Source organism: Ovis aries, chromosome 10, assembly GCF_016772045.2.
Source record: "Ovis aries strain OAR_USU_Benz2616 breed Rambouillet chromosome 10, ARS-UI_Ramb_v3.0, whole genome shotgun sequence".
Classification (NCBI taxonomy): Eukaryota; Metazoa; Chordata; class Mammalia; order Artiodactyla; family Bovidae; genus Ovis; species Ovis aries.
The window spans coordinates 84565868-84585465 of NC_056063.1; the positions used below are offsets into that span (position 1 = coordinate 84565868).

Sequence of the window (19598 nt, forward strand, 5' to 3'; positions counted from 1 at the left end):
CCGCCCCCGACCGCCCACGCCCCGGGCTGACCCCGCCCCCTGACCGCCCACGCCCCGGGCTGGCCCCGCCCCAGACTACCACGCCCCGGGTCTGGCCCCGCCCCCAGACTGCCACGCCCCGGGTCTGGCCCCGCCCCTGACCGCCGGCGCCCCGGGCTGGCTCCTCCCTCTCCCCGCCCCCCAGGGCGCCCACCTGCCGCCCGCCAGGCCGGGTGGACGTGTCTTCCGGCCGGCCCCGCGCTCGTTTCCCCAGTGGGCGGCGCTCGGAAGACCCGGGCAGGTGGAAGGGGCGCAGGTGAGGGCGCCAGGTGGGGGAGGCTGGCGGACTCAGAGTCGAGTCCCGGGGTGGACACAGTGCAGGGACACGGCCCGGCTGCTGACCCAGGCGTCCCGGCGTGGGGCGGGCTCCGGCCCCCCGCACCTGGCTTCCTCCTCCGCAGGCGCAGGTGTGGCCGTGGCCGTCCGCGAGGACCGGTCCTCCGCCTGTCTGCTGGGGCGCTGGCGGGTGTCGTTTTCGCTCACTTTGGCGAGAAGCGGGTTGTGCTGTTATAAATCAGAGCGAGACGAGGACCGCCGTCGCCACTTCACTTCGGAGTGGACGTCTGGCTTTGGCAGTTGGGCTGATTGGGTCTTTACTGGAGACGACGGCGATTCTCCAGTGTGAACACCGGGGGCAGTGTTTGCTGAGGCCGCGTGGGTCCCGGTTCTCTGCGGAAGGAGGGGCGGGGGCGCGGAGAAGCGGACCGGAGGCGGGGTGTGAGGGCGTCTCACCTGCGAGCACGGGCCTTGCCCGGCTCCTGCCCCGCAAGCCCGAACTCTGCCCTCGGTCACTGCCCACTGCGGGCCCCACCCCCGATTTCTGGAGTCGCTCTCCCGCCCCCCATCCCTCCGTGGCCCTGACTGCTTACTTTCCACCGCTCCCTAATAAAGCTTTGGTTTTTCCAGTAGTCATATATGGATGTGAGAGTTGGACAATAAAGAAAGCTGAGCACCGAAGAACTGGTGCTGTTGAACTGTTGTGTTGGAGAAGACTCTTGAGAGTCCCTTGGACTGCAAGGAGATCCAGTCAGCCCATCCTAAAGGAAATCAGTCCTGAATATTTATTGGAAGGACTGATGCTGAAGCTGAAACTCCAGTACTCTGGCCACGTGATGGGAAGAACTGACTCATTGGAAAAGACCCTGATGCTGGGAAAGATTGAAGGCAAGTGGAGAAGGGGACGACAGAGGATGAGATGGTTGAATGGCATCCCCGACTCAGTGGAATGAGTTTGAGCAAGGTCCAGGAATTGGTGATGGACAAGGAAGCCTGGCATGCTGCAGTCCATGGGGTCGCAGAGTCAGACATGACTGAGCAGCTGCACTGTACTGAATAAGACTGCTGACCTTCCATGCAGTCTCCCTCTCTGGGAAGTAAGCTGCAGGAGCAAGGGACTGTGTCTGTTTCGTTCACCACTCTGTGGGCTGAAGTAGCTGCTCAAGAAAGGTTAGAGTCAGGGCACAGTGGGTGACTTCACCATCCTGGTGAGGCCAGGAGGGGTTCCAGGAAGACATCACCGCCAGCTGGGCTCCACACCCAGGTCCTCTGGTGGTGTATGTTTCCCTAGGACAGGGAGCATCTTGTAAGCTAATTCTGCATCCTGCCAGCTCACCACACCTTCCAGGCGGCTTCCTCATCCAATGGACATGGGATCAGGAGTCCCCGAAGGTGGGGCTTTTTATCTTTAATTGGAGGATAACTGCTTTACAGTGTCCTTTTGGTTTCTCCTGCACAACAGGCGAATCAGCCATCTGTGCAGTTGCTAACTCAGCCGAATGTATGTATATACCCCCTCCCTCTTGAACTCCCTCCCACCTGAGCCCCGTCCCATCCTTCTAGGTGGAGGCTGGGTCTTTTGTTTCCTTTCTCTGGCTTCTTCCCAGTACCTACAACTGGAAGGCAGTCCCAACTCAGTGTGTGTTTAAATAAATTTGTTGGTTTGCTGAATGCTGTCTCCATTTGAAACACTGATGTTTTTTGAGCCGGTTTTGAGGAGCAGGGATGGTTCCAGTGGCACAGTGGAAAAGGAATCTGTCTGCCAGTGCAGGAGACCCAGGAGACCAGGTTTCAATCTTTGGGTTGGAAAGATCCCCTGGAAGAGGAAATGGCAACCTGCTCCAGTGAGAATCCCATGGACAGAGGAACCTGGTGGGCTATAGTCCACGAGGTTTCGAAGAGTCAGACATGACTAAGCGCGCAAACACACACACACACACAACATATAGAATTCTACCTGGAACATAGAATTCACTCAGAAAGTTTGTTTAAAAAATTTTTTTAACTGTCCAGCACTTTGAAAAACTAAATTTAACCAGGAGAATGTCTCCATATCAAATTTCAACCACCCCTTTAAAAAAAAAATGCCTTAAAGACTGCCAGCTGCCTCTTTCCTTTGGGAAGCTTGACTGAGGAAGAAGTTAAAAGGTTAAAAGTCTGTTTAGACTAGCTACTCTCCTGCCAAGTACAATGTTTGTTCTGCCTGCACTTAAGCCACTGGCCTAACAGGGTAATTCTTTTTCCAATTGCTCAGATGAAGGGTGCCCAAGGCCCAGAAAACTAGGAAGCTCCTCTTTAATGAGATGCCATGTGAGTTCTGGGACTGTCCACGGTTACAGCAGAAGGGGTCATAGCGTGTTTGCTTCTGATGGTTTGCAAAGTGTCTTGGGAGTTTATAGGTACTTTGTTGTGGGACAATTCTCCCTTTTAAACTACTTTCCTCTTTTCTTAAACAAGCAAACAAAAAGCCCCTGCCTCTCTACGTGTTTTTGTTCAGTGGGTAGGAACTAAGCTCTGAGCCCTGACCTAAGGCTGGAGTAGTGAGGAAGACAGCCAACAAAATAAACAGGCAAAATACAGAGTGTCCTCGATGGTGATGAAATGTTTGGTGGAGAAAAACAGAGCAGGGGGAGAGGGAGCAAGGCCTGGGGATGGATGCAGAGGGCACAGTCATGAACAGGATGCTCGCAGGGACGAAGTTTCTGGAGAATGAGGTCAGGGGTTAAACAAGCATCTGCAGTCACACATCGGGAGACCCAGACAGAGACCGGGTTTGTGGACGCGGGGGCAGGAGAGGGTGGAATGCACCAAGAGAGCAGGGCTGACAGACACACACCATGTGTGACACGGACGGCCAGTGGGAGGCCACTGGACAGGAGCTCAGCCTGCTGCTCTGCGATGACGTGGGGGTGGGGGCGAGGCTCGAGAGGGAGGGGACGTAGGTGTACACACAGCTGATTCACGCTGTTGTGCAGCAGAAACTAACACAACATTGGAAAGCAAATTATACTCTAATTTTAAAAATACAATAAAGAGGAAAAAAAGGTTCCAGTACAGACCACAGTGACTGCAAAGCCCCGGAGGCAGTGGTCTGCCTGCTGGGCTTCCGGAGAGCGCAGAACAGGGAGCGGAGCAGCGGTCGTGTGCAGATCGTATATAAATGTTTCAAATATAAATACAAAGCATACGTAATTTATAAACTTCTACGACATGTGCAGATATGGGCTTCCCCAGGTGAGTCTTGGGCTCAATCTCCTGGATCCCCTGGAGAAGGGCACGGCAACCCACTCCAGCATTCTGGCCTACAGAATCCCATGGACAGAGGAGCCTGGCGGGCAGTCCATAGCGTCCATAGCATCGCAAAGAGTCGGACACAAATGAAGCGACTTGGCGCTCACATATGCACACACCTGCATATAGAAAAGCTTACATGTATGTATTTGTGTGTAAAACTATGTCAGCCTGTTTATGGTGGGTTTTTTTTAACGTGCATGTGAAAGTCGCTCAGCTGTGTCCAACTCTCTGTGACCCCCACGGACTGTATAGTCCATGAGATTCTCCAGGCCAGAATACTGGAGTGGGTTGCCTTTCTCTACGGGTTCTTTCCAACCCAGGGATCAAACCCAGGTCTCCTGCATTGCAGGCGGATTCTTTCCCAGCTGAGCCACAAGGGAAGCCCTTTTTTAACATGCAAGTATTTTTTTTATTTGTATGTAACCAAATCTACCAACTTCTCCTGCCTCGTTTTTGGCCATTTCAGTATCCATCTGACCCACTAAATTTCCTGCTAAAGGCCTGATGTGAGCTGAGTGAAACGAAAGAGCTTGAGAAGAGCTAGATTTGCAGTCCAGACTGGCTGCTTTTTCAGGAAGCGACTCGGGGCAAATGTTCCCAACTGTCCGGCGCTTCGGTTTCCTCATTTGGTGAATGCGTGTGGCCCTGCCCCTCTCAGTATTACGGCTTGTGAGCCTCTACCCAGAGGGTGCACCGTGAATGTCAGGCCCCTTAGCACCTCCTCCATAGGACCCCTTCGGCCAGCATCACCCCACACACAGTCAACAGGATGAAACAGGCCCTTGGGGACACCAACCTTACCCCAGCTTGGACGGGAAATAGCAGGTACTCATCGAGTCTGTTTCACTTTTCATTTTCTGACACCATCCCAGCCCCACCCTGAAGGGTCTACTCTTCTCTTAAAATTCCCTTCATCGGCTTCACTCCCCACAAGTCAACTTGATGGCCTGCACCTTCTGGAAGCCTTGCGCCCGCCCCCCGACATTCCAGGCCAGGGGGTCAGTGCCTCTGGACCCCTCTGCAGGGCTGCTGGGGAAGCAAACCTACAGAAAGACGATTAGGCGGAAATACCTGCACCCAGATTGGGAGGAGGGGGCCCTAGTCAAGAGCATTGAAAACTCCTTCAAATGCTTGACAGAAGTAAAACAATACACCTAAAGCTGCCATGAGGTGGCAGCTTATATCCGCAAACTGCCGAGACGACGGCTTCTGAGATTTCAGAACATATTTTCATCTAGCTCAACATGGATGCCTTCCATCAGCTCATCCCACTTACTGTAAAAATTATCCTAAAACTGAAAGGAGCAAATGGAACGGAATTTTGTAGAAATGGGAGTAAAATCAATACTGAATCCCCAAATGGGAGATTTCTGACAAAAAGAAAATCTTCTCAAATAAAAAGCATGGGGTGCCATTCGCTGCCAAGGGGAGGTCCCAGACTCTGTCTTCTGTGCCCTCTGCCCATCTTCCACCCTCTGCGTAGGCTCTGTTATTCCTGTTCTCTGTCACACACGCTTCAGGGAACTCTCAGGGTTATTCCTGCCCTGGACCACACAACTGGCCCAGAATCCACACTACGGCGCCCACTGGCACTGTTTCTTCCAAGTCATTCCATTCTCTCCACCTCTAGTCAGCTAAACCCGAACCTGGGCAATCGCATAGGTCAACCCCAAACTGCGGATCATCTGTCCTGTCCCGGCCCTGGTTGCAGCGTCTCTCAGTCTGGGACGCCGGTCTTTGCATTTCTTTTCCCAAAGACGGCAGGTTCCTTGGGGGCAAGTTGCTGGCTTCCTTTCCCTGGTGTAGGTTTGCCTGATCTGCTGTGACAAGCACCACAGGCTGAGCAGCTTCAACAGCAGACTTTCAGCCCGAGATGCCGAGACCAAGGCCGGCCCCGCCCAGCCCGAGGGCATCTTGGTGCTGCCGTTGGCAGGAGCCCTGGGCCAGCTCCGTCCCTGCCACCCTGCTCCTCGTGGGCCCAGGTCTAGATGCAGGGCTGTGCTGTCTCCCTCTCCTCGCTTGTGGGACAGGTCGGCTTGGTCTCGGGCTTGCCCTCCTGGTCGTCACGGAGGATGCGGCCCCCAGGGGCACTTTGAAGGGCCCTCGGGACGAGGAAAGAGGGCCTGGAGGGGAGCCCTGCGCTTGGGCTCCAGCCTCCTCGGTCAGCTCTCAGCCTCTGCTCCCCTGGGGCCGTGGCCTTCCATAGGTGTGGGAGTGAGTGTGAGTGTGAATTCAGGTCTGCGTGTGAGTGCACGTGTGGCTGTAGGTGTGAGTGTGAATTCAGGTGTGCGTGTGGGTGCAGGGGTGTACACACTGAAGGAGTCTTTCGGGCCTAGAAAAGAAAACAACAGTCTCAAAGGCCCTTGCTGAATCATCTAACTTCAGAGAAAACAGAACGGAACTTTAGGCCCCGCCCCGGTGCTCCAGGCCAGTTGCATCTATCTGGGACTTATCACTCCCTGTCCAGGAACCTTCCACCCTACACCTGCCCAGAAGACTTACCACCCCCTGCCCAACTACAAATGCCATCTCAACTAAAGAATACCCAAAACATCCCGCCTGATTAACGTTTCCCTTATCGCTTCCACAAGCCTCCCTACAAATATGGAGCCTCCCTGACCCCTCTCCGCACTCAGCCTGGTCGTATGGCTGACTGTCGCCCCTCCTTGCCTGATCAGCCCTGGGATTTCTTTGGAAGGAATGATGCTAAAGCTGAAGCTCCAGTACTTTGGCCACCTCATGCCAAGAGTTGACTCATTGGAAAAGACTCTGATGCTGGGAGGGATTGGGGGCAGGAGGAAAAGGGGACGACAGAGGATGAGATGGCTGGATGGCATCACAGACTCGATGGATGTGAGTCTGAGTGAACTCCGAGAGTTGGTGATGGACAGGGAGGCCTGGCGTGCTGCGATTCATGGGGTCGCAAAGAGTCGGACGCGACTGAGCGACTGAACTGAACTGAACATCTGTTGAGGTCTTCTTTCCTCTTTCTGCCTTGGCCCGAACTATACCTTACACGCACGAGTGGGTGTGAGTATGAATTCAGGTGTGGGTGCAGGCATGTATGCAGTTGTGGGTGTGTGAATTCACGTGTGGCTGTAGGTGTGTGAGTGCAGGTGTGTATGAGCTTGTGGGTGTGAGTGCAGATGTGTGCGTCAGTGTCCTAAGCTCAGCGGTCCCCTAGTTCCCACCGCACCTCCCTCTCTGCTCAGACAGGGAAGTCCGTCTTCTCTCTGAACAGACGGTTACCGGCGCTCCTGGGCCTGGGACCCCTCTCCTCCTCTCCTCCTGGCCTGGGGTCCTTAGCATCTGGCTGTCCCCTGCAGTCCTAGGCGGGTCCTGGGAGCTGATAACAGGATGGGTGACCCTCGGACCAGGCCCCAAAGCACCGGGCACCTAGACGCGGGAAATCTCCGATCCCAGCCCACCCCCACTGACCCGGAAACGCTGGATGGCCCAGACCTGGGGTTCTCCCAAGCCCCCCAAGTGAGTCCAAGCAGCTCAAGTCTGACGCCCCCCCTCTCGGCTGACACTCGGGCTGCCTTCACTCCTCCTGCCCGGTGTCTAATAGCAGACAGGCCAGCCCCGCCGCGCAGAGGCCGGGCCCTGTGTGCTCAGCACGCCTGTGGCCCCTCTGACATCGCCCCAGGCTGGTGGTCAGTCTGCGTTTGGACGTTGCTCGCCCCTTCCCAGCTAACCTAACATTTGCGTTTAGCAGCTCTGCAACCTCTTGCGAAACCGTGTGAACTTCCCCGTCCAGAGGGAACAGGAACCCTCCACTCACTGCTTTCGGTTTGGTCAGTAAGTGACCAGCTTTCTGGACATTGTTAAGACTCTGTACGTGGAAGGCTTTTCCTGATCACGCTCATCCGTCCACCATCACCTCCTTGGTCTTACTGTTCGTCCTCGTCTCGGAGGAGAGGGTTTCTCATTTCCGGGGAGGCATCACTTTTCCTGGTCTCTTGTGGATGCGCCCCCTTGGAGATATTCCACTTCCCACCATGCCCGTGTCTCATGTTCTCATCCCAAGGGACGCTCAGCTCCATCTTCCGGGACCCTGCTCGGCCACATCCCTCCTCCTCCCTGGGCAGCTGCCCTTTCCCCTCCGACCTCTCCAGGGTCGCAGGGGCCCTCAGTGCTGAGCGGAGCCACTTCCTCCAGGGAGCCTGCTCCCCCAGCCTCCCTGAAACTGCGGTCGCCCATCGCCAGTGACCCATGAAATGGTCACTCAGTCTTCCGGTGCCTTCGACCCTGTGTCTCACTTCCTTCTTTGTGAAAATCTCTCCCCGTGGCCTTCCCATCTTCCTGACTACAGGGCCTCCCCAGGATCCACCCTTGATCACAGGAGTTTGCTTTCATAAATAAGCTCACCATACGCTTGCGAAATGTCCCATAAGTCTTCATGCCCTGAAGCTTCTGTTGAGTGTAAAGTTGCCTAATTTCCTTGAAACAGAGCTGGGCCCCACTGGAGTCAAATCTAAATCCCGCCAAGAGTAGGCGTGTAAAAACATCTTTATAAAGACTCCAGAACTTCTGCCGCTTTGAAAAATGAAGAGGAAGCAGTGACTGTGTGCTGCATGGAATCCACCACAGGGTTTTAAGCCGCCGCTGGAGCTCTTAAGCAACCTTGAGAAATCCTTATCTCAAGATTTCCTAGTTTCTGTAAGTTTCTCAGATTGCATCACCATGAGGCTTGGAGACTTTACAGGGAAGATCCCATCCGTGGGCAGAGGTGAGGCAGCACATGGCTGTCTTCAGGGTCCAGTGTGGGGTGAGTTATAAGACCCCAGAATGCCCCTTTGGAATCTGGACTGTTGGGTCGGTGGGGGGGGGCCTGGAAAATTATCAGGAGGCAGAGTAACAGGAGGAAAGAAAGCACGCTTCACTCACACCCATCTGAGTTCGTTCAGACGCAGAGGCCCCCTGGACAGCTGGCTGCAGGGGAAAGGGGGGCAGAAAGGGCTCCTACAGGGAGACACATGGGCCTTCAGGGGAATACCTGGGAGGTGTGGCAGCTGGTGTGACGGTTCCCATCCCCTTGTGAGGAGTCAGCCTCCTCCCCCCATGAGAGAAGGAAGTGCTGTCTTTAGCCATTTAACCAGGTAAAGGAAGCTTCAAAAAGGCTTCCTGCACCATCAGCTGGATCTCAGGCATCTGGGGCCACAGTAACCTTCCCATCCCTTGGTGGGGCCCGGGAGGGTCAGAGACCTTGCTTAGAGTCCAACCAGAAGGCTCTCTCTGCAGGCATGCCTGGTCCAGACTCACTGACGTGTGCCAAGGGAGCTCTCTGTGCCTTGCAGAGACAGGAAGGCCGGAGTCTCAGTGTTTCCCGTAGAAACAGGCCAAGGTGCCCGCACTTTATCCCGTGCTTTACTTCTCATTTCTAAGGCTTACAAATACATAGTCGTCAGTTCAGTTCGGTTCAGTCGCTCAGTCGTGTCCGACTCTTTGCGACCCCATGAATCGCAGCACGCCAGGCCTCCCTGTCCATCACCAACTCCCGGAGTTCACTCAGACTCACATCCATCGAGTCCGTGATGCCATCCAGCCATCTCATCCTCTGTCGTCCCCTTCTCCTCCTGCCCCCAATCCCTCCCAGCATCAGAGTCTTTTCCAATGAGTCAACTCTTCGCATGAGGTGGCCAAAGTACTGGAGCTTCAGCTTTAGCATCCTTCCTTCCAAAGAAATCCCAGAGCTGATCTTCTTCAGAATGGACTGGTTGGATCTCCTTGCAGTCCAAGGGACTCTCAAGAGTTTTCTCCAACACCACAGTTCAAAAGCATCAATTCTTCGGCGCTCTACCTTCACAGTCCAACTCTCACATCCATACATGACCACAGGAAAAACCATGGCCTTGACTAGATGGACCTCAGTCGACAAAGTAATATCTCTGCTTTTGAATATGCTATCTAGGTTGGTCATAACTTTTCTTCCAAGGAGTAAGGGGCTGAATATTTGCGTCCCTCACCCCATATTCCCACGTTGAAGTCCTCACCCCACAGTGATGGCGTTAGGAGGTGGGACATTTGGGAGATGATTGTGTCGCAAGGGTGGAACCCTCATGAATGCGATCAGCACCTTATGAAAGGGACCTGGCTCCCCAGAGCTCTTGTGCCCCGTCCCCAACTGCACGCAGCCCAGACACTGAAGCTGCGAGCAACTTCATCTTGGCCTCCAGCCTCCAGAACTGGGAGACACAGTTTTCTGTTGTTTACAAGCCACCCAGTCTGTAGTATTCTGCTCAGTTCAGTTCAGTCGCTCAGTCGTGTCTGAGTCTTTGCGACCCCATGAATCACAGCACGCCAGGCCTCCCTGTCCATCTCCAACTCCCGGAGTTCACTCAGATTCATGTCCATTGAGTCAGTGATGCCATCCAGCCATCTCATCCTCGGTCGTCCCCTTCTCCTCCTGTCCCCAAGCCCTCCCAGCATCAGAGTCTTTTCCAATGAGTCAGCTCTTCGCATGAGGTGGCCAAAGTACTGGAGTTTCAGCTTTAGCATCATTCCTTCCAAAGAACACCCAGGGTTGATCTCCTTTATAGCCGCCTAAACGGACTAAGGTAATACTTTCCTTATCCTCCCCATGGGAAATTAATGAGCTTTCCTTTCCCCACATACTTACTACAGTTTGGGGCCGCGGTGGGAACAGACGGGAATCTGGACACAGCGCTGCCCTGGCGCGTGACCCGCCAGAGCTGGGAGGAGTCATGCTGTTGGCTGTCACCCATCCTTAAAGGAAGGTCCTGGGCTGCTCAGACTCCGCCTTGAGACATCCGTCGTTGACGCTCAGTGATTGATCTGCAGTGTGGCTCTCAAGCACTTTCAGATACTAGCTGATCATATTTTGGGTCCTGGTTACCCTCTCTCCCACATCTCTTGTTTGAGTTAATTCTCTATTTCTCTGGCTCCAACTGACCACGGGTCAGTATATTACAGGACACAACCAGAAGACCCCTTTCCAGGCACTGATCCTTTAGAACCGTATCTGAGAACCAGCGAGGGGAGACGCTCACTCAGCTCTGCATTCCAACTGTCTTTCATTATTTAGAAGAACAAGTTCTTTTTATTGCCTCATTGGACAAAAATTTCTATAAAAGAGCCAGTTTTAGTGGTTGAGCAACTAATTCTTCAAGCTACTTGAGTAAACATTAACGTGGATCTCAAATAATTTACGGGAACGGTGATAAAGTATTTACAACCTGAAGCTAATTTTTAAACATTGCTTGCCACCATCTGAGCCTTAGGTTTGAAGAAGCCGGCAGCTGATACAGTGGGGTTCTGTTTGTGCTTTTCTGTATTTCTCACATCTCTGCAATGAATGCACATTACTTCTGAGAAGAAGAAAAAAAAAAAAAGCAGAACTAAAATTAAATTTGAACCTGGGGGGAAAAAATGGGATGGACTTTTATGGGAAGGACCAAATGAAAAGCTTAGGATTCACTGTTTCCTCTTCATTGGAACTATATTTGCTTGCACCATTCAGAGTATTTACCCGCTTTGGGATGGAGGAAGAGTGTGGTTGGTGAAGTTGTGTTTCAGTTCAGTCGCTCAGTCCTGTCTGACTCTTTGCGACCCCATGGACTGCCACACACCAAACTTCCCTGTCCACCACCAACTCCTGGAGTTCACTCAAACTCATGTCCATTGAGTCAGTGATGCCATCCAACCATCTCATCCTCTGTTGTCCCCTTCTCCTCCTGCCCTCAATCTTTCCCAGCATCAGGGTCTCTTCAAATGAGTCAGCTCTTCGCATCAGGTGGCCAAAGTATTGGAGTTTCAGCTTCAACATCAGTCATTCCAATGAACACCCAGGACTGATCTCGTTTAGGATGGACTGGTTGGATCTCCCTGCAGTCCAAGGGACTCTCAAGAGTCTTCTCCAACACCACAGTTCAAAAGCACCAATTCTTCGGCGCTCAGCTTTCTTCACAGTCCAACTCTCACATCCATACATGACCACTGGAAAAACCATAGCCTTGACTAGATGGATCTTTGTTGGCAAAGTAATGTCTCTGCTTTTGAATATGCTGTCTAGGTTGGTCATAACTTTCCTTCCAAGGAGTAAGCGTCTTTTAATTTCATGGCTGCGGTCACCATCTGCAGTGATTTTGGAGCCCCCCAAAATAAAGTCTGACAGTTTCCACTGTTTCCCCATCTATTTGCCATGAAGTGATGGGACAGAAGTTGTGTTTAAGCTGCAGTATTTCAGTCCAAACATCCTGAAGTGTTACTGTCAGTGGGACTTTGTCCAGCACTTATGTGACAGACAAATCTTAACAACTGCTGTTTGATGAGAGTGAAAACATTCAAACTGTGGGTTGCACATGTAGTTCAGCTCAGTTCAGTTCAGGCGCTCAGTCGTGTCCGACTCTGCGACCCCATGAACTGCAGCACGCCAGGCCTCCCTGTCCATCACCAACTCCCGGAGTTCATTCAAACTCACGTCCATCCAGTCGGTGATGCCATCCAGCCATCTCATCCTCTGTCGTCCCCTTCTCCTCCTGCCCCCAATCCCTCCCAGCATCAGGGTCTTTTCCAATGAGTCAACTCTTCGCATGAGGTGGCCAGAGTACTGGAGTTTCAGCTTCAGCATCATTCCTTCCAAAGAAATCCCAGGGCTGATCTCCTTCAGAATGGACTGGTTGGATCTCCTTGCAGTCCAAGGGACTCTCAAGGGTCTTCTCCAACACCACAGTTCAGAAGCATCAATTCTTCGGTGCTCAGCCTTCTTCACAGTCCAACTCTCACATCCATACATGACCACTGGAAAACCATAGCCTTGGCTAGACAGACCTTTGTTGGCAACGTAATGTCTCTGCTTTTGAATATGCTGCCTAGGTTGGTATCATCTTGTAAAAGCCCCACCGATGACTCTAACGGGGGGCGATGTTTGAGAACCCCCCAAACCAGCCAAGCTCCACCAACTCTGTGACTCCCAAGGCAGCTTGGGAGCCCCCTACTGGCGACGGGGGGTAGTTCTCTCCTAATCCAGAGTCAAGGAAGGGGTGAGCCCTCCCAGAATCCTGAGGACCCTGCTAGGGGTCCACCTGAGCATGAGGGTTTTAGGGGACGTCCAAGGGGAGAAGGATGGCCATCCGCTGTCTTCCTCACATAAGCCCTCATTGGTTTGCTGTTCCTTGGGAGTCCGTGGGGATTCTGAAGTTCACTGAGGTTGAGACCCTCAGCTCTACAAGGCTTTCCTGGGGTGGGTGCCTGTGGGCTGTGTGCTCAGGGTCACCTCTCGGCCTGAGTTCATGATGCCCTGCGGGCCTGCCACAGTTGTTGGCACTGGACGTTCAGAGCCCGTCGGAGTGGGCCCAGCAGGACAGGGACCCACCCCACTCAAAGTGAGGACCAGGGCCTGCAGCTAAGCTGCTGCTTTGGGTTAAATTGTGTCTCTCGGAAAGACACGTGGAAGCCCGAGCTCCCCAGACCTCCGACGGCGACCCGGCTTAGAGACTGGGTAATACTCGATGTGACTGTTAACAGTTAAGATGACGTCATTCTGGAGAAACAGGGGCGGGGCTGACCCTGGATGAGGCATGTGCTTGTTAAAGAGGAGACTCTGGCCCCCAGGACACAGAGACAAGGAGCCAGACGTGGGGGCTGGAGTGACACCATCTCAGGTCAGGAGTGCGGGCAACCCCCAAAGCCAGAGACGCCAGGAGGGCCCTCTGCGTGGGTTGCAGGGGGAGAGGGCCTGCAGACACCTTGATCTCAGACATCCCGCTCCAGGGAGGGTGGGGCCAGACTTCAGCTGTTTCCAGGGCAGGCTTGTGATACTTTGTTTCAGCAGCCAGAGGAAATTGGGCAAGGACACACAGATGCAGCCCCCAGCCCAACTGCCTCCTCTGGGCTGGGCCCGGGATTCCCGCTAGACAGACTCCAGGGCCCCTCGGGCAGGGCTGGCCCAGGAGCGTGGCCCCCAAGGGCCTGGGGGCCAAGAGGCTCCTTTCAGGAGTGACTGCATCATTCCTCTTTTGTTTGCAATAAAAACTCTTTAATACGTGATAATGGTTTACAACGTCAATGATTATTTAAAACGCTAGGAAGCAAAACTTTTAAAACACTTCAGATTGCATTATCCAGAAATAAGCAACATTAGTTAATTTACCAGAAGCTCTTGAAAAGCTGTAAAGCTGTCCCCGGAGGGTCCCTGACTGCACCCACGTACACCTAACAGGAAGTTTCAGAGGCGCCGTGATGCATGAACAGGGAGCGCCAACCCGGCCCCTGCACTTTGCTTGCAGGTCGTTTCTACGCTCCCAAACGCGGCTGGATGAACATCAACAAGGCATGTTTCCTCTGGAACCTGTGGGAATTAGTCCTCAAGGAAAATCCCCAGAAGTGGGACTGCCCCACCGTCATTGTTTTTTCTTTTGTGAAGAAGGAAACCGCAGGCCTCCGATGGAATCGGTCGTCTTGGGCCCGTGGCAGAAGACCAACACATAATACCTAACCTAAGGACACTTCTGACTTCCCCGGACTATGATCTTGCATCAGCCCCCCTGGTGTTTTCTGGTCGCCACTAGGGGTAATCTTGACTCCTGGACCCCTTCCATCTCTGGGAAGAGTGCGACCTTGCCTCCAACAATGCGTTCTTTGTTCAAAATCCGTTCGCTCCACTCACCTCCACCTTTACAATCCTTTCCTTGCCTTCAGACCCTTGGAGCTACTCTTTTCTACTGCCAGGCAGGGTGCGATCCAGTTCACTGTAACCGAGCAGGACCCCTCGGGGCCTTCCCAGGACTGAGACGGGCCTTCCTCACATCCTCTGCTTCAGCTCTTCTCTGAAGTACCTGTAGGATAGATGACAGTATCCGATGCACATTTCCCGAGTTTTGCAGATGTGACACCCTCTACCCTCACCAGAAGGAAGATGTTGAGTAAGTGATGACCACGAGCACACAGCCCCAGGCCTCCTGGTGCCTAAGGACTGAGAATGTTGACTCCTGAGATTCCACCCTGTTACCTCATCACCCGCCAATCAGAGAACTCTGTACAAGCTGGTCACATACCCTGCAGCCCCAGTCCTCACCTGGCTTTTTAAAACGCTTTGCCTGGGACTTCCCAGGTGGTCCAATGGCTAAGACTCCACGCTTCTGTTCCAGGGCGCCCGGATTTGATTCCTGTTGGGGAACTAGATCCCACATGCCGCAAATAGGACCTGGCGTAGCCAAATAAATAAACAAAAATTTAAAAAATGTTTTGCTGAAACCCTGGGGGAGCTGGGGGCTTTTTAGAACATGAGCCACACATCTCCTTGCTTGGCCCTGCAATAAGCCTAAATATTGATACAGCCACTGTAGAAAGCGGTATGCTGCTAAGTCACTTCAGTCGTGTCCAACTCTGTGCGACCCCGTAGACAGCAGCCCACCAGGCTCCCCCGTCCCTGGGATTCTCCAGGCAAGAACACTGGAGTGGGTTGCCATTTCCTTCTCCAATGCACGAAAGTGAAAAGTCAAAGTGAAGTTGCTCAGTCATGTCCGACCCTCAGCGACCCCATGGACTGCAGCCCACCAGGCTCCTCCATCCATGGGATTTTCCAGGCAAGAGTACTGGAGTGGGGTGCCAGTGCCTTCTCCGAGAAAGCAGTATGGAGATCCCTTTAAAAACTGAACAGGACTAGCGTGTGACCCAGCAGTCCCACTACTGAGCACACACCCGAGAAAACGGTAATTCAAACAGACGAAAACCCACAAGTCCCCTCATGTTTACTGGAGCACTGTTCAAATAACGAGGATGTGGAAGCGACCGAGATGTCCAGCGGCAGACAAAAGGATAAAGATGTGGTCTGTGGACACGATAGAGTGAAGGAAAGTTGCACGGCTCGAGGTAGCCTGGAGTTAAAACTCCCCTCCAGGTTCTCCCCACCATTCTATGCAAAACAAAGAACTCTCTCACCCAAAGGAAAAATGGACATCAGGTTGATTATGCCCAGCTCCCAGCAGGTCCAGCCTCTGGCTGATCTCCAAAATTCCTGGCCCCAGCCGTTTAAGAGATAACCACGCCGAACAACGTTGGAGAAGAACAGGCCCCCTTAAGACAGTAACTTTCCACATACATGCCGATATATACTTACTCACTTCTTAGGTTAGTGCAGCAGCTCGCTAGTCTCACTGCTGCCCTTTCTCGCCTCATTAAAGGTGATCTGTTCCCATAAAGCACCGGTCTTGGTCTTTTTCCGAACTTCGCCTTCTCTAGCTCCCTTACCCTACATAGAGTGCGTGCTAATTTGCTTCAGTCATTTCTAATTCGGCGACCCCATGGACTGCAGTCCGCCAGTCTCCTCTGTCCACGGGATTCTCCAGGCAAGAATACTGGAGTGGGTTGCCGCGCCCTCCTCCAGAGGACCTTCCCCGTCCAGGGATCGAACCCGAGTCTCTTACGTCTCCTGCTCTGACAGGCGGGTACTTTACCTCCAGCACCACCTGAGAAGCCCACAGTGAGGTATTACTGAGCCATAAGAAGGAACAAAATTGAGTCAGTTCCAGTGATGCGGGTAAACCTAGAGCTTGTCATGCAGAGTGAAGTCAGTCAGAAAGAAAAACGCAAATATCGCATTTTAATGCTTATATACGAAATCTAGAAAAATGGTACTGATGATGCTACTTACAAGCAGGAACAGGAGCACAGATGCAGAGATCACGCTTGTGGACACAGGGAGGGAGAGCTGGGGCAGAGCCGTCTTTTTAAAAAGTCATTTACTGATTTCAAATTTTTTGTTTTTTGTCTATAACTCTTGGCTTATATGATCTTAGTTCCCTGACCAGGGATCTAATCGGTGCACCCTGCAATGGAAACACAAAGGCTTAACCACTGGACCGCCGGGGAAGTGTCCCAGAGCTGTCTTTATAAGGATGTGTCAGGCCCGTCTCCCCACGTGTTAAAGGTAGGAGCAGAAGCCCGTTTGTAAGCACCAACATATCATCAGTAGGGCAGCAGTCATCACACGCCCTTTCCACCAGCGATAGAAGAAGTGTTCACATATTGAGATGCAGGGAAGTCATTCTGGCTGGTACCTGATTTAACCTGAACTCAGGTGGCTCAGATGGTAAAGCGTCTGCCTGCAATGCGGGAGACCCGGGTTCGATCCCTGGGTTGGGAAGATCCCCTGGAGAAGGAAATGGCAACCCACTCCAGTATTCTTGCATGAAAAATCCCATGGGTGGAGCCTGGTGGGCTACAGTCCATGGGGTCTCCAAGAGTCGGATACGACTGAGCGACTTCACTTTTTCACTTTCAGCGCTCACTAAAGTAGCCTGCTTATGGCCCCTCAAACACACACTGCACATCTGCTTTAATTGTTCAAGAAAAGGGCACACTGGCCAAAAGTGAGGGAGGTCCGTGCTAAAGAGTAAATGCCTCCCGTCCTGGGACTCCAGCACTGGTCCTCCTTTAATGCGAAGACTCTCTTCCTAGGGGTGAGGCCAGGCTGATTTGCTGTGTGTGTGCTGATCTGTGTGTGAGTTTCCTGGAAATATATCCCTGACTTGTTTAATGTTCTTTGTTCTGACAAGATATAGAACTGCTGGAAACCCTGCTTCTGTGGAGCGGTTCCTCAGTCACCGGAGAAGCGGGCTTCCGAGCTAGTCCTCAGTTTGGCTCAGATAAAGCCCTTTTCCGTTTGTACTGCAGACCATTCATTGAATATGTCAGTTGACACCAGCCTGTGGCTGATGGCAGCGCTCTGCCCTCACCTCGGCCTGCCTGATCGCTCCCCAGCCTCCCCCCAGAGTCCCTCCAGCACTGGAGACAGGCTGTTCAGAGAGCAAGCAGAACACTTCTCTGAGTCCTGTCTGTCGGCCTTTGTTGCTGGACAAAAGCAGACTCAGGGGCTTTCTTCCCTGGAGGTCCAGGGATTAGGACTCTATGCTTCCAATGGAAGGGCTCGGGTTTGGTCCCTGATCGGCGAACTAGGATCTCACATGCTGTGTGGCAGGGCCAAAAAAAGAAAAAAACAAGTGAAGTCAGCAAAAAGAAAGAAAAGTCCACCCGTAACACTGACCCACTAGCGCAACATCTAAGACCTTCTTTTTCTCACGGATTAATATAGATTTCACTGTTTGGCTAAGGAATTGAGTCTCAGGAAAGCTAGAGATGTCAATCAACCAGGGTGGGGTAGGGTAGATTACTCAGAGGCCGCCCTGCCTCTGTTTGGTGTCTGGGTCTCACTCGCTTCCACAGGAGCACTGAGTCATGTTCCCCACCCCCTACCCCCCAAAAAAACCTGGGTATGTTTAAGTCCTAGCCGCCAGCATCTCCAAAGTTAGGAGCCCAGTGTGAGAAGCCTGGTGAGGCACCGAGAGCTGGAGCGTGTCTTAACTTCCACAGAAGCGGAGCTGCACACCCCTCTCACTGTACTGATCACGACATCAGATGCATTCCTCCGGCCTTTTGAGTTTCAGGCAGACAGTGTGGTCTCTGCTTTTCTCTAGAGTATTTATTGGTGATCTAAGCTGACATAAAACGCTATATCCTTATTATTCATCTTTCCTAATTGCTCCTCACATCTCCTAGATGGAAGGTGATAAAACTTCAATGCTCAGATTTTTACTTAGTGACTCATGTGGCCTATAGAATAAGCAAATGATTTTCCTCCACAAACTTGGACTGCATCGTTTTTTTCCCTACCTAATAAATTGGTTGACTATGCCAACCATTGTTTTAAATTTAATAGTACCATATTCCCTAAGCATGATAAATGCAGCCTGGCTTCTCTCTCTCTTTTCTTTAACTTGCGCCTGAGTCAGCTACAAGAAATGACTCTGACCCATAAAATCGTTATGCTCACAAAGCAAACAGAAGGTCTAATCTTCTCCTTAAAATTCTTCACTAGGCCTCCCTGTTTCCTGGATTGGACTCAAATTCCTGGATCTCATGTTCAAGGCCACTTGCCAGTTTGCCAACATCTGCTTCAGGCTATTTGTCAAGACAGAATATAAGTGTGAATGTCAGACATCAACTCTTAGCAAGACCTGAAGATGTAACTTCTGCCAAGAAGAAAAGATTTCGCAGAAACTGTAAGGTCAGACTCCGGGGGCCATGATGGGCCGCTCTTTGTCTCCCCCACCGGCGGGGGGAGGTCTCTAACGGAAGGAGCCGCCCAGATCCCGGGGGCCAATGACAGCACACGTCGCCAGCTAAAGCCGCCCCGCCCCAGCCACGCAGAAGGACCTGTCTGGCGACCTATCCGAACCCCCGTCCATCTAGCCTGACCGTCCCTCGCAACGAGCGTATAAAAGCCATCTGCAACACGGTCCGGGCGCCGACTTCCTCGACCTGCCTCGTTTGGGTCCGGGAACCCCGCCTGGGAGCGCTTCCTCATTGAAAAGCCTGTTGGACACTCTTTTCGGGGTCCTGGTCGTCTTTACCTAACAGAAACAATAGTGAATCAAGACTCTAGAAAGGTATATGTTCCTCTCACATACAAGATGAAATTTCATAATTGACTCCTGAGTTCATTTCTAACTTACCTCCAGCAGAAGTTCTACTTGAATGGCGTCTGAAGGATCAGACATAAACACAGAGCTGTCTGGGAAGGATGGTTAGGTCTGGGCCAATTTGCAGAACTGCCTATGGAACAGATGATCATCCAAAATTACTCCCCTTGAGGACATTTCATCCTAGACACAGTCGAGGGAGCTCCGGGTAAACGCGGAGCGACTGGAAACGCAAGCCTCCCAGGATGCCATGTGGCCTGGAGCGTTGGGTGCAGCCCAGGACACCGCACAAGCAGACATTTCTCCCCCTCAAAGCTGACGTGTGGCGCGCCCTCGGGCGTGTCCAGCTCTTTGCAGCACCAGGCTCCTCTGTCCATGGAATTTCCCAGGCAAGAATACTGGAGCAGTTTGCCATATCCCCCTCAGGGGATCTCTCCAACCCAGGGATTGAACCCAAGACTCTTGAGTTTCTTGCATAGACATGCACATTCTTTACCACTAGCGCCACCTGGGAAGCCCAAAGTTAACCTAAATATTTCCCAATTG

At 52.6% G+C, this 19598-nt stretch overlaps 2 long non-coding RNA genes across 2 annotated transcripts; one reads left to right on the top strand and one right to left on the bottom strand.

Annotated features, from left to right (window-relative positions):
• The first annotated feature begins 182 nt into the window (after positions 1 to 182).
• Positions 183 to 1986, top strand: LOC121820472 (uncharacterized). Its single transcript, XR_006061028.2, has 2 exons — positions 183 to 295; positions 946 to 1986. It is a non-coding gene; the product is annotated as an uncharacterized LOC121820472 (long non-coding RNA).
• Positions 1987 to 8962: 6976 nt separating this feature from the next.
• LOC121820473 (uncharacterized) lies at positions 8963 to 16249 on the bottom strand. Its single transcript, XR_006061029.2, has 3 exons — positions 15696 to 16249; positions 14648 to 14776; positions 8963 to 14408 (listed from the first exon to the last, which is right to left on the bottom strand). It is a non-coding gene; the product is annotated as an uncharacterized LOC121820473 (long non-coding RNA).
• Between the last annotated feature and the right edge of the window lie 3349 nt (positions 16250 to 19598).